At 45.3% G+C, this 15230-nt stretch overlaps 1 protein-coding gene across 4 annotated transcripts in view; it reads right to left on the reverse strand.

The window, feature by feature from the left end:
* Positions 1-14416, reverse strand: part of ATP2B1 (ATPase plasma membrane Ca2+ transporting 1) — a 60074-nt gene extending 45658 nt beyond the window's left edge. The window contains exon 1 of one of the 4 annotated variants that reach the window (XM_054279208.1): positions 13989-14105. The gene's annotated coding sequence lies outside the window, so the exon portion shown is untranslated. Of the gene's footprint in view, positions 1-13190; positions 13211-13988; positions 14107-14312 lie in introns of those variants that run through there. The other 3 variants (XM_054279178.1, XM_054279197.1, XM_054279188.1) reach the window with 3 other exon arrangements.
* Between the last annotated feature and the right edge of the window lie 814 nt (positions 14417-15230).

A 15230-nucleotide genomic window follows, 5' to 3' on the forward strand; every position in this document is an offset into this window, starting at 1 on the left:
TCCGCTAGTAACAAGTAGCAGACTTGTTATTCATACTTTCAGACCTGAGGTAAGGAAAACACTGGTAAGGAAGATGAAGAGAAAGTTAATGACTAAGTCCTACACAGTGAAAACCAACCATACACCTAATTTCAAAGCTGTTATGAATCTGGGTCATTTAAGTTACACACAAATTCAAATCTGTACACTATGACAAGCACATTCACAGCCCATGGTCTCTAACATATTAACTTTTTAGCTTGGTTTTGCAACATTTGTTTTCCATTTCCTCCTTTTCTCAAGGAAAGGGATGCTCTAAGAAGGACAAAAATTTCTACCAATGGACTCTTCATATCTATTCACAGCAACACAGCTTATAAAAAATGTTCCCAGTTCACTTTCAAACAAAAGCCATGCATTATACTGAACCTTTATAAGCAGTTTTGTATGTTGCACTCAGACTTGTTACCAGTGTCCAGTAGCTTGCTCTAGGTTACTAACAGCAAGTTGCTACTTAGTGTGTCATAACCCTGCCAAAGGAATCGAATTTTTGCAAATGTATCCATTGCCTTTGAAATCTTCTGCTCTAACCAATACAGCATGAAATTCGGGTAGAGGTTGGTTTGTTTGGGGTTTTGTTTGGGGGCCTGATGGAATAGCTAATTTTGTTGGTGTTTAAACAGTTATCTAATAAAGGAAGCCAGCAATGTCATCAAAGAGTATACAGTCAGAATCCAGAATCAAACTAAGTGTAAAAGAACAATTTTAGGCAGTTACAGGGCTGTCAGTCAAAGTCACAATCTAGTTTGACGTGTGATGCTTCAGGCACATAATTAAGCTAAACAGCTTTCAAGACAGCTTTCTCAAAACTGAAAAAGTAGGTAGTTACTAAAACTTTACCTTGTTGTTGAGCAATTATTATTAAAATAAGCCATCAGCTGTCACAAGCATATTTGCACAGAGCAAATATTTTCAAGTATTTAAACAATTGCATCATGGCAAAATTGCCCACAGGAAGCCTAAACCAAGCTATTTTATTATTTTAAGATATTTTAAGATCAGGATTCTCTGACTCTTTAATTTGGAGATTCTGAAATGTACTATTAGGTTCCTAAAAAATTGATGCATTTTCCTATGCATAGAGAATCCTCCATTGTTCTTGTATGACAAGACCAGGGTTGAAGGCAGACATTGCTGAGCTAAATTTAATAGCCTATATTATGGAGGTCCACAATTTTTGGTTTACTTGTCAATTTACATGATTATTAAAATGGAACTTTGAACATTAAAAAAAAAATATTGAGCATGGTAGTAACACTCTGGATTCTGATCATAAACCAAGTCACAGGGATAAACTTCAGAAACTTAATCCACCATAGCAGGGGGAGGAAGAGCATATCTGGTAAGAGGAACTCACTTGTTTTGAGAAGATGACTTGTTCTAACCTCAATATGAAGGCCTGGGCAACTGTCTGGTTTTTTGCAGCCAAAAAGCCCCTTCTCAGTACAGCAATGCCTGAAGACATCTGCAGACAGCCACAGGTACAACCAAAGAGAAATTCAACAGGAGGAACTGCAGTGGCCGCGCTGAATTCTTAATTGAGTTTGCTCAATTTTTTACTGCTCTGGAATATTTGACAGTAAAGTAAAGTGTCTGGACAAAGACTGGAGGGTCTTTGCAGGGTCAAAAATCCAGAAAATCTCCTCAGACTTCACAACCAGAAACCAGACTCCATGTCACAAGGCTCAAACGTTCTTGTTCAGAGATGTTTTGAACTGGCAAATGGTAAAAAGGCAGTTTGGATTATTATTCCACTTATCTGGTTACTGACCAGTATATTAGGGTGGGTTACCCTTTTAGTTCTCTGAAACTGTTAAACTGTCACTGAATTCCAAAAACTAAAAATAACCAGAGCAGCAGTATAATAGAATAATAATACCAGAAAGCTAGATAACGGAATGAGCTACATTGGCATGTAAAGATGTCTACTGAATTCCAAGTGCAATTGTTTTGATTATGTTCATAACACCTATTTATACACCAAGACTTTGTTCAAGCCTAAACTTTTTCCATTCTGGCTGAGAATTTTTATATTGAACATCTCTTCACATTGAAAAAAACAAGTAGTCTCAGAATAAGCAAATAAAGGTATATGGCACTTGAATTTATGGAAGTAGATAAGTTTTCTTTCCCCATGTGAGGCTTCTAATCATAGCTCTTCATATACATATGGAACAGAATACCTTTACGAGCAGAGCTTAGATGTATAACTAGATGTACAAGTATTTTAATGGATAACCCCATCCAATTGTTGATACACAAAAACAGATCAGACTACAATTACAAAGGTATACACAACACCAGTGTTTACCATTTTAGCAGGAGATAGCATCTGAGACACCTGATTGGCTTTCAGGAACTATTTGTTGACCCATTTTGCAGGAAAATCCCTCTTCTATTCATTAAACTGTTCTTAACTCAGAATTACACGCAGGCATATTTGTAAGAGGTGCTACTCAGCTATTTAAGCTCATGAAAGCTACTTTTGCAGAGCCAGCAGAGGGAGTACAGACATCATTTTACTTATCAGCTGTGAAAAAGATACCTTGTAAGAAAGCACTAAAAGAGCTGTGCCTGCAAATCTAATGCACTTAGTTTAAAGCATGCCAAGAACTTCCTTGGTTTTTCATAGACATGTATGTCAATGGGCAGTAGAGTTGGTATTTCGTTTCTGATCCTCAACCAGCTGTCACATCTTAAAAGTCTCATATCTGATGAATAGTAGGAGCAATTCTAACAGTACTAACAAGTACCATAAGGTCTGATGCTTCAAATACATTTTAAAAAATTAAAAAAAAAAAAACCCAACCAAAACCTCAACAACTAAAACCATCACATAGCTGCAATTTAAGTTTTTAGTCCTATGGATTCCAGCCTCTCAGTTTCTGAAAAACTAAACCCTTTTAGTTGTCCATTTCTTAGAAAACAACTTCACTTGGAAGACAAGGTGAAAAACTCAGAGTTCAAGACAACCTCAAGCAAAGGAGCCCTGAAGGCACACAACAGTGTTGGACTAGGAGATAACAAACAGCGAGCCTTTCTGCTGATATTCAGAGGCGCACACCTCCTGGCAAATCTGGTTTCACATAGCCTCAGAGGCAAGAGCCCTGCTGCTTTATTTAGCATTTCCATTGATCAGCCTGCTTTGGAGTTGACAATTATGACTGAACGGTGTTGACACAGTGGCGGCTGTGGAAACAGTTTTGGAAAGAGAAATAGGCTTTGAGCAGACAGATTGATAGCTTGTTGCCATCACCTCATGGAGGTGAACCCAAAACCATAGGCCAACATGAGACAACATACCTTCCTGGCAAAAACTCCACAAACAGACACCCACGTTTTTTAGTCTACAAAATCGACTGGATTTTTTTTGTCTTGAATAGAGTTCACATTTCTTAACTTGTAGGCACAAGGCTAAGCTCATATAAAATTCTTTCCAATTATTTGATGAATTCTTAAGCATTCAACAAATAATTTTTTGGGGGACTATTTCTAAGTTTCACTATTTAGAAATCTGTATATGAGAAAGTCATACAAGTGCAATGAATGCCTTTGTCTTAAAGTTTCCTTTAGAAGAGCAGCAAAACACTCCTCCTCCTGAAGAAAAGATAAATTTCCATCATCTTAAACTTCACATGAACTTTAAAAAGCTTTGACAGCTTTAATCATTAGATTTTGATTACTACCTACCAAAGAAGAATGTGCCTGTAGCTACATAATTTAGCCTTCACTTGTTTCAGGTTGTAAAAATAGAATAACCACCCTTCAGCAAATTAGTTTCTTCTCCCCATCTACAAGAAAGTGGTATTCACTTCTCAGCTTCGTTTTCACATGGCAGATTCACAAAATTAGTAATTCAGTGTGGGCAGAGCTGGTTCCCATCTTACAGAGCTTACACGATATTTTATAGCTGACTAAAAAGTTTTACCCCTATCATGCAACCAAGCCACCTCAGAGTTTTGCTGTTGAAACTCAGAGCTCCTGCAGTGTTCTCTATTTGTGTGCTGTGCCTGGGTGGTTCCCAGGACTCCAGCTAGGCTGCTCAATATGTTTTATGCAGAGCAACCACAGCAAGGAAAGCCATGCTTCTTCCATCACAAACGTGGTGATGATAGAGTGTCAGGATGCACACCAACCACTCTGATCATCCCTTATTTCCCCAAGTTATTGCAGTCTCTTGTGACAACAGTGAAGTTCCTGCAAGTACGCAGAGTGGTATACAGATAATAAAAATGCCTTTTTTTTTTTTTCAGGCAGAATGGTTATATTATATTAACCAGACTCACCACACAGATAATCCAATGCCAGTGCCAACTCAAAACACGGCACAGAACTACACAGAACCTGCTTGAGTGAAGCAAATATGACACCATACTCACAGGAAATAGACCACAAATTCTAATTCATCCGGCAACTAGAGCCTTGCTAAGCTCCCAACTAACTATGTTTATAACACACTTCACATTTGAGAGGCTGACATTAGGATTCTAATGAGCACGTTAAGACACATGATCCGTTTATATAAAGTAGGTAGGGTGTGGGGGAAAGGGCTGAAAAGCCCCTTGAAACATGAGCATCCTTCCTCTCGGTGAAGTTTCTACAGTAAATTCCACAGAATTTTATACTTTAGAATTACTACAGCTGCCTTTAAGGATCTACAGAGGCTTGTTATCTCAGTTTTTAACCTGAAACCCTCACATTTAGTACACAGCTGAACAACTACTGATTCTAGCATTAATCACTCCCCATGATTTAGTACTTCAATAATCGCTAATAGACAGCATGCAACAGATGCAAGAGCTTTTTTAAAAGTCAGTCTTGAAAATGTGCTCTTTCCCATCACCTGTTTTCACCACCTGAAGGGTCTATCTCAAGTTCTGAAGCCTGTGTGCATTTTGTGGGTTAAAACTTCACATTCCTTCAATCATATGCAAGATTCACCTGCCCAAACAGGAACACCTGCCTCTAAGGTAGGCACTTCAGGTGCTTTTTGTAAACAGCCAATGGATAAACTAAAACATATCTATGAAAATATTATATTTAGCCACCTGGGACATGATCTAAAATAGTCACATGCATCTCATCGTAGATGCGCTTGCGTCGCTTCAGCAACAGAAGCGGCCCAGAGTGACTGGTTTCAGTTTTTTAAGACGCTTATGTAAGTGGCCAGGATTGCTCTGCCAAAGTTAAGCACAGTCGGCTGGCTGAACTCGCATATCAAGCAGCTGCACTACCATGTCACAGCAAGAGGAAGGATGTGGCTTCACAGTTAGTTCAGGAATACCCAAGGCTGTGCTACTGCCAGAAGGTACAGCCCTGCGCCAGCACGCCGCTCACCTGACCTCAAGGGCAGGGGACAGCTCGAGATGAGAACCGGTGACAAGCAGGACAGCAGCAACACCAGCGGTTACTCCTGAAGGTCACACGGTGACAGGGACTGCCCTTTCCAGCCAGAACAGGCCTCACCAGCTCAAGTCAATCATGGAAGCTCCTCTCCACACCCCCACAGTCATCCTGGGAAAAAGACGGGCCTGGCTGCACCCTTCCTGCAAGGCCCCACTACAGACCATCACCAGGGTCCCTCTTTAGCCTTCCCCCTTCCAGCTCAAGCAAAGCCACCTCACTCTAATTCTCTCCACACACCACAGGACAGGCCCTCATCGACTGCCAGGAGAGGTGCAAAACAAGGCACCGTTTTTGGACGTGGCCTCACAAGAACGACTGAAGGCAAAGCCCACTGGTCACGCTCTTGCTGCCCAGCGTGGGCCAGTCCTTGCACGCCCAGGAGAGCCCAGCCGCTGGCTCAGGCTCTCTGTCCTGCAGGGTGGCCAAGACCTTTCCTACAGGCATCCTCGTCCCCATGGCAGGTACAGGTGCCAGCAAGCCTCAGCTCTCCTGCTCACTCTCGCTCCAGGAATCTAGGCCATGCAGTAGCCCTACAACCACGTCACCATTTTCAGCTACTGCCAGCTGTGACAGTGAAGAGGAAAGCCTGTCAGATGTGTTTGTACTGTGTCAGCTCAGTAATGCTCAGGAGTGGCCTTGGGCAGCTCCCCATCAGGAGCTTGAAATTGGCCTGTTTTACAATGGCTGCCTCAAAGTAACATGCATTAACTTTGTCCAGTTCAAAGCATTTTGCCCAGGGTTATATATACAACCTTATTCTCCATAACAATTTCTGTAGCCTTAGATTTGACTATCAGAAGAAGGTTAATATAAAACTTTGAGCTTATGCAAATTCAGTGCTGCAGTTTTGGAATGAGAGGTTCATCTATCAAGAATGTTTAACTATCTTCCCAAAAAATATGAAGTACTCCCCTCAAGCATACATCCCTTGTATTTTTCCATCTGGTAAACCAATTTCCAGTGTTAGAAGGTAGCACAACACAGCTTTAGAGTATCAGACTTCTCACAACCAAGACAACTTTTCTAAACCATTTTGCTAATATGGTTTGAGGAGCTGCTGTCCAGTGCCCGGCAACACCAGGATCAATAAGAAAAACAGAAAGCCATACACAAATTACTCACTCACATACACAAATTACTCACTCACTGCTTTATATGCTGGCATCTAATTTTGGATGTGTGTGTTTGCACCAAAGTTCTTTCAAAAGGTTCCCATAACCTGGTATGCATTGCCGAAGGAATAACTCTACATGAAGGATAACTCCACTGTAAGTGCCTCCACTACCAGTAAACAACACACATACACACAAATCCAGAGAAAGAGACCATGCCTTTCTCAAATCCCAGAGAATTTAGTCCTTTATTTCCAAATCTCTTTTAACTCACTTGAGAAATACAGCTCTAGTTCAGAAACAAATCCTTAGATGTGCAGCCACTACAAGAAGATTTACCTATTATCAAAATGCATCTGAAAGCAGACTTTGTGAAGAAGTCAAGATGTTTCACTATGCAAAGCAAGCTCTTTGCAGAATAAGAAAAATCACTGTCAATATTACCTACTTGGATTGCAGAGCAGAAGTAGGTGAACACAAACTGTAATGATTTGTGTTATTAATAAAGCAGAAGTAAAGCAGTGGTGCTAGCAGTGGTAAAGCACCTTCCCTACTCTCTCCAGCTGTCAGTCTCAACTATGCATATTTGAAGCCATCTGGCACAGACCTTGACAGCCAGTTTAAATCATTTCATGTTGCATACAACCTCAACTGAGTGAGGCTGGTAGACACTGCTCTAATTTAAGTATTGATTTGCACTATGTTCCATAGGCTTCATGAAGTTCTGCACCAGCTTCATTCCCAAGTAAAGAAAAATTGGCAGATCCGAGCAACATAAAGCCATTTAAAGTGCAATACCAATACTGATAGCAGTAGCACCTAGATGGAAGCAAAAAAACTCCTGTTCAATATGCATATTAAGATCCTAATCTATTAGATCCAAACAACCAGAAGAGACTCAAAAATACCACCCTTAATAGTTTAAGGGCTAACTGCCACCTTTTCTAGCCATTTATTGTTACTATCTACTCAGTCTTCTCTATGTAAAAACAGCAGAAAGCAAGTCTGGATGCTCAACACAAGCAAAATTTCTTTTACTCCACTGCAGTATCAGAAACCACCTAGGCATATAGTTCTTGTGTTTAAACCCAAATATATGTTTATGGAACACCATTAGTTGAAAACTGGTACTCAAACGACTCTCTCATCAAAACAATAAGTTCAAGTTCTCCCATGTGAAAAGGTTAATACTCTCCAGGGAATGGTTTCACATGACTACTGCACAAGGAGGAACATTCCCAACCATCAATCCAAAGATTTGTGTTGCTTTCCTCATGTGAGCCTCACTTCTCACCTTGGAGAGACTAGTTTGTGCACAAAGATTGTGACAAACCATCTAGTGGTGCACTTTGAGTAGACTCAAAGTGGCAGAGATGGCACAAAAGAGGGGGGAATTATTGCAGTTAGGCTAAGATGGAAATGAAAGTGGCCATAAGGTCACCTCAGCCAGCCAGAGAAACTTTGCACTCACAGTGACAAGCCAAATAGACAATTACAAATTAAGCTCTCTCTGTCCCCAGCCTCTTGGATTATACTGATCAACCAGCACTTTCAGAAGGCCATCATAAAAGTCTGAGAAAACTTTGGAATATAAAAAAAGCATCCAACATATTAACAGAAGTGACTAATAAATCTTAAAAGACTCCTATCTCTTGAAACACCTACCATACAAAACCAAATATTTTCCAACCTTTTGGAGAGTCACAGTGATCACCTTAAACTTTTTAGAACACTCTACGATATTCTTTTAAGAAGTGTGCTGTAGCTACAAGACCTCTTTATTGCTAGGGGCCTAAGTTCCTTATTTCAATAAAGACCATAGCACTATGGTTTTTTTATTTCTACAGTGGAAAACTCCACCAAACACAGCTAGTGACTCTTCCTCCTATCCCCATATGGAGTCACCAGTTGTTTTATTTAAAATCTAGACAGGAGCCAAAATACACAGCACAAGAACACATCCTTGTATTTGCAGAGACACAGGGGCAATCCTGAAAGAGCCACGCAGACAAGCCACCAGTCACTGGTCAAATAACAAGTGCAGAAATAAGGGCACATCTGTAACACACCACTGAAGAGCACTTGGGTTTCTTTCACTGGTGTATGTAAGGCAAAAGTGACTAAGTTCATCTTTGATTCAAAGTCTTAAAATTAATATGAAAGTTTAACTTTTAATGACCATGTAGGCAAGAAAAGAGAACACCACTATAACCCTAGGGGTGGGTCTCAGAAGTCAGATAGCTGCTTAAAGCAGAGTGGGCTGAATCATCTTTCCTGCCTTGAGTTGGGGTTTGTTGCTATCAGCTGTGCAGAGCTTGGTACATCCTGGGCCTCCTCTCTACAGGACCAGACACTGTACACCAAGTGGTGAGAAACCAATAGTGTTGTTTTCCCTGCTGCTACCTTATCTTTCTGTGAATATAAGGGCACAAGTAAGGGTAGCAGATTACAAGTGATAGGCTCCAAGAAGTGTGTTTTAAGAACATGGTGTTTCCTGTGCTCACTGGGAATGAAGGCAACATCCAGCTCAAACACAATATGAAGAAAAAAAAAAGACATGCAAACCACTGAAGTCCACTGTAAATAGGAAGCCATGGAGAAAATTACCTAACTCTCATCTACAAAGCAACATCAGGTTATAGCCAGCAAGAAGCCAGGGCTACCTACCCCTAGTACTGAGACTGGTCATGCTCTAAGTGGCAAAACCAGCCAGACTTAATGGCCAGCACTATGGAGGATGACCATCAAATGTCATGCTGGATCTATGGATCTATGCACTCTTTAAATGCACAGTGCACTTGCCAACACCAGAAAGGAGGAATATATTCTCCTTCTCATTCCATTACCCTTCAAAGGCAGGGCAGATGTTATTTGTCTGCTTTGTAACAGCAATTACATATTATCTCTTACTGGACGAAAAAATAAGTTATATTTATTTTCAAAGCTATTTCTGATTTCTTTTTTAAATGTCTCCTACATTTTCCTTAGATTTCTTCTCCCACAAGACCTTTGAAATACCAATGGAGAAAGCCTCATACCTACTTTGCAATTCACCAAAATTAAACTAATAACACCTCCTGCTGTCATCTGTCAGTTAGAGTAAGATTTATAAATGGCAGCAGAAATAATTTTCATAATGTTTACTTGAATACCAATAGCTTGAACAGACAGCTCCTTCAAAGATACTGCTCATATCAAGTGAAATCTGTCATGAAAACTAGAAATTCATTTTAATTAACAGTATTTGAAAGCCTAATAATTTAAAAATAAAAGACAAACTGGACAATACCAAGTTTCTGTTTAGAAATGGCATTCTGTCTGAGTAAGTGCAACTGTTTCAAGATGGGTTAGTCTGATGTTTTGCCTGTTGATTTCATTGTACATGTCACCTCCTGGAAATCCTCCTCCTATACTGCTCATTATCACTGCTTACATCTTCTGTGTGAAACTGTTGAACACATTTTTATTTTTCACATGCATTAAGATATGTTTGGAAGGCTTCATGAACAAAAAAAAAAAATCTTACTTTTTTATCACTCTGCTGTTCAATTAATGAACATGGTCTTTTCAGCTAACTGAACTCAAGTTAGGAGAACACTAACATTAGGTATTGAAAAGAGGAGGAATCCAGTCTTTATAAAGGCAAGCTACTTTGAATAAATTAATAAATCTTAATATTCGTGAGAAATACCCATCCTCTACACAAAGTATCATAGGTTTATTTTTTTTCAAGCCAGCAACAGTATCACCTTATCTTTCCTGCCTCCGTTGTTCTTCGACCTGTTACACTTTGCAAGAAATAAAAAGGTCTTCTGAGAAAATTTAACAGGTTTGAATAAAAAAGCCAAAAGACCCTACTTGAGACCATTGCACACACTCTAGAAAGCCAGTAGGCAGAGCTAATCCGAGCTTTTTAGACACAATTCTGCAACTCCTAGATTTTATCTAGTTTTAATTAAAATACTGTATAGAGAAAGATCCTTATCTTCTGAACTGCAACTTTTAACAAGTCTTATTCTTATTATTACTTAAGACAAGTAGAGAATACTAGAGAATACAAATTTAAGACTATTACTGCAATTTTATTGATCCTTTTGTAATAAGGTAAGCATGTATTTCTATAACAGAGATCTCTTATAGATTCAAGCAGTCTTTCTTATTTCTCAGAAGATATTTACTTTTAGATGCCCAGGACTAATCATAGCTGTTTGCTATTCTGCATTAAATTTGGCTGACATCTGACTTCACCTTTAAATAAAATGTGAATCCCTTCTTGCACTAGTACTATTTTCTCTTTAAAAACAGAAGAGAACGTATATAAAAATAAAGAGTTCAAACACTGAAAGACATTAGTGAGGTCACATTTCAGTGGTAAAGAATGCCATTAATATTTAGTCTACCTTAATGGAAGAAATTCGAGTTAGAAGATACTTTAGGTTATCGTGTCCACCCTCATGTCAAGGGAGACTCTCCAGCTATGGCATGTTATTGATTGTTTTGCCACATTCATTTTGAACTTACCAATTAATAGTAAATTTCCAGTTCTAAAATCTTAAATGTTGAAATGTTCGGTGAAGCTAATTCTTCCAAAGCATCTGTTTTTGCGGTGGCTTTAGCAGATCCAGCCTATGTATCTTCCTTCTTAGTATCACCTCATGATTACCTCCCATTTATCACATCCTTCTTTACAAATAAATTCAAACAGCTAAAACTAAAGCGAATAGAAGTAATTACTAGACCTTTGTGCTTTTGCTACAGGACACTTTCAAGCCTGAATTTCCTTTGAAGCTTTCTACAAAACAGTTTAGATATTTGTAATTTTAACGGGTGACATAAGTTCTCTATATTTTGTGGTCCACAAAAGAGTGACTTTCTAAACAAGACTCTTCCTTTAGAGTACAGTGGATTTCAATTTGCAGGATTAACCCCAGGTTATTAGCAGAATATGTATTACATACATACTCTGGGGAATGGGGATCCTTCCCTTGCACCCTTATCTGTACGTAATGCAACTTCGTGTAGGAAACCGATACAGTTTACTCAATGCTAATGTGACAGAAGTCTTGTTTTCTGCTTTAAATTCCCAAAAACATTTGCTACATATACATAAGTAACGGTATGTGTACTTACAAATAGTACATCTACAATTCCCTTTAAAATCAGTTTTGGCTTGTATCATTTGAGTGATCCACATGGCTTTCCATGCGTTTTTCTATGAGTGGACAGGAGTAACAATTTTGCAATTCAGCACTGACATAGGAACATTGATTCGGAAAACCTGCAAGTATCTGCACACAGCACAGGATTCACATTTCCTTCAGCTAACTCAGCCTGGGTCGCTCACCATAATCATCAGTAGGAGCAGCAATAAACCGAACCACACAATGATGCTCTTCCAGACTCAAAATTTCACATTGAAGTGTAGGAGTTTTTTTTCCTCACTGAATTCAGTGACCACTTTTTCCACTGACACCAAGAGTTTCCATTCATTATGCCATAAGTATTAAAGCCCTAGTACACTGGAAGCTGTTCCCGCCAGAAGAGCCAACAGTTTAAAGATACACAAGTTTACTTCTATTGGAATTCACAATTTGTGGTGTTTGGAAGAAATCCTTGAAAAGCACCAACAAACAGCTGAAAAAAAAAATGGTCCTGGCTATAGCTACAGCTACCACCTTCTGAACACACAGAATCATGAACCAAGGAATTGGCAAGTTATCCAACCAACACCTTTCCAAGCACCAAAACACATTATTTTAACCCAAATTCATTAGGAGCCAAGAATGTTTAAGGGAGGCAGAGGCTTTCCTACAGGCGGTAGTTTTCCAAAGGCACCACTTCATTCCCCAGGAAGTCAGGATTGCCAGCTACTAATGATGAAGATATTTCACCAGCACTGTGGGCTTGGAACTTGACTTCTAAGAAGGGACATGATTTGAATAATCACCTAGCCAGTCACCTCTCAAGCACTGTGAGGTGAGATACCAGCAAACATTTTCAGAATGACAGTTTCAGACAGAGCATAGGTGTCACCAGCTCCTTCTGAACAGACCTTGAGAAGAAATCCTCAGCAACTAAATTATAAATGCACAAATGCCATACATAACAAGTATTTAAGGATTTCTGTAATGCGGATCTTAAAATGACAAGAAAAAAAAGCTCCCGAAATTTTGTTACTGTTCTCGTCACGAGCCCCTACAGTTTAAAAAGTCAAAGGTAAAAAACATTTTTGCGGATCCTGCACAGCACTACATAACCGCCTGTTACAGCTGAACTAATACACTGCCCCTGAGGCTGCGAGCCCGGGGACAGACTGAACCACAGCTCTCCGCTCCTAAACGCTTCCTCGGGCTCAGGCTGAGCCCCTTCCTGCCCCTGGCGAACAACACCCGCACGGCCGCTCGAAAGGAAACGCTCCCGGGGACAACAAACCGCTTTTCACGAGATCTTCCTCTCGAAATCCTAAGTCCTTCCGACTTCAGCCTTTACCGACTGACCGAAGGGCTCGGCAGGAAGCCTGGGCAGACGGCGGCGCGGACACGCACCCCACTCTCCCCACTGCGAGCGCTGCCTCCCGCGCCCGCCACCGGCCAGCCATCCCCGGCGGAGGCTCCAGCCCGCTCCCAAACTCACGTGGTGCAACAGCCAAAGGTTACCCGCACTGCCGGGACGAGGATGACACCGCCGTTAGAGGCGCTTCCCACCGCGGAGCGGCCCCGGCGGGGTCGGGGTCACCCGCGGCGAAACGCCCGCGAGGGCTCCGCTCTCCCGGCACCCGAAGCGGCGCCGCATCCCTTCCTCGTGCGCGCCGGTCGATGAGCAGCCCGGCTGGGCATCGATAAATCAAACCAGCCCGTCCGCTCCGACGGAAAGCTGCGTACGACTCAGCCGCGGCCAAAAACACAGCCCTGGGGGCGCGGCGGGCGGGCGAGGCTGCGCGGGTGCCGGGCTCCCAGCCCCCGCGGGGCGGCGAAGTGCCCGGGATGTCGGTGTCGTGCTGCCGCAGCGGGCTAATCCCGGCTACTTAACCCGGCGGGCGGCAGGGGCTGAGCACCACCTTAATCCACGGCGTGAGCGCGCCCGCCCGCCAGGAGCTTGCAGGGCCGTGGCGTGCCGGCCGTGTCCAGCCGCGGGGTCCCCGACGGCGCGGCGGTGCGCTCCCGCGGCAGCTCAGCCCCGCATCCGCTGCCCTCAAGGTCACGCCGTGCCCCGGCTGCACGGTGGCGGCCAGGTACACGCTCCGGTTACCTGCGGGGAGAACCGGCGAGAGCCCAGGAGCGCGGCACCCGGCCCTCCGACCCCCGAGCGAGCCCGGCGACGGCTCGCAGCCCCGCGGCCGGAGCGGACCGACGCTGCACCTGCCGCCGCGCTGTTGCCCGCCCCGGTCGGCCAGCCGGGAGGAGAGCCGCCCCGAGCCGACGCCGCGCTTACCTCTGCGCCGTGGGGCCGACACAGCCGCCGGTCGGGGGCCAGGACGAGGCGCCCGTAAACCTGACGCCGCCCGCTCGTTCTCTCGCCGAGCGCACAAGGTCCCCGCGCTCCCCGCCCTGCCCACGGCCGGCCGGCCCCGCCGCGCCGCCCCCGCCCTGCGGCCGCGCGAGGAGGGCGGGAGAGGGGGCGGGGGGGTGAAGCGGCGACCGAATTGGGGAGGGAAGGAGGGAGGGAGGGGGCACCGGCTCGGGGAGAGCCGGGGGAGGAGAAGGAAGGAGGGAGGGAGGGGGGCGCGGACAGCCCGCCCCGCCCCCGTCGCCTCACCGGCAGGAATCAGCGATTCGCCCTCCTCTCGGGCGCTCCCACCGGCGCCGCCGCCGCCGCTCCCCGGGGCCCGCCCGCCTGCTTTCCCCCGCACACACCGGGCAGCGCCGAACGCGGCGCCGAGCCCCTGCGCCGCAGAGCAACCGCTACAGGAGCCGGGCGCCACCGGGCAGGGCGGGGCGGGGCGGAGCGCAACGATCCGCCCGCCTCCCGCCTCCGCCCGCCCGCCGCGGTCACTCACTTGCCCGCGCCCGCCGCCCCCTCCTCTCCCGGCGCCGGTCCCCGCCGCCTCCCTCGCCGCCTGCGGAGTGCGGGCCACGTGACGGGGCCCCTCTCTCGGCCCAGGAAGGGGGGTCTCGACGTGCGGAGCCTTCAATGGGAGAGGTGGAGGCGGGGTCCCGGTAGGCACGGCGCCCGCGGAGGCGGAGCCCCGCACCGCTGCCCGCCCGCCGCCGCCGCCGCCACTGGCGGGCGGGAGGCTGACGCGCTTGTTTCCATGACGTCGGCGGGCGGGGCCGCCGCGTTTGATGGAGCCCGGCGGGCTTCGGGGGTCGGTGACTTTGCCACGAGCGGCTCCCGCGGGGCGGGGCGGGGGCGGGGCCAGGCGGGTGTCGCGTCGCGTCCCTCCGCCCGTGGGTCGCGGCCGCCGCCAGCCAGCGGGGACGCGGGCCGCCTCAATGGGGCGGGGATCCCCCGGCGGCGGGAGAGGCCGCGGTCCCGCGAGGGAGGGGCGGCCACCGTCCGGGCCGGGGCGCATCTATTGCCCCGGTGGGCGGGGGCCGTGCCCGGTGCCGGAGCCGTCGGGGGAGGCGCCCTAAGGGACCGCTGGGCGCCCGGGGCGCGGTCCTCCCCTGCCCCAGGGGGCGCGGGGGCGCCGTGCCGTGCCGTGCCGTGCCCGCCGGGGCAGGGGCGGTGTCG

The sequence above is a fragment of the Melozone crissalis genome, unplaced genomic scaffold (genome assembly GCF_028551555.1).
Source record: "Melozone crissalis strain CALT ecotype California unplaced genomic scaffold, PUWL_Pcris_2 ptg000004l_1, whole genome shotgun sequence".
Classification (NCBI taxonomy): Eukaryota; Metazoa; Chordata; class Aves; order Passeriformes; family Passerellidae; genus Melozone; species Melozone crissalis.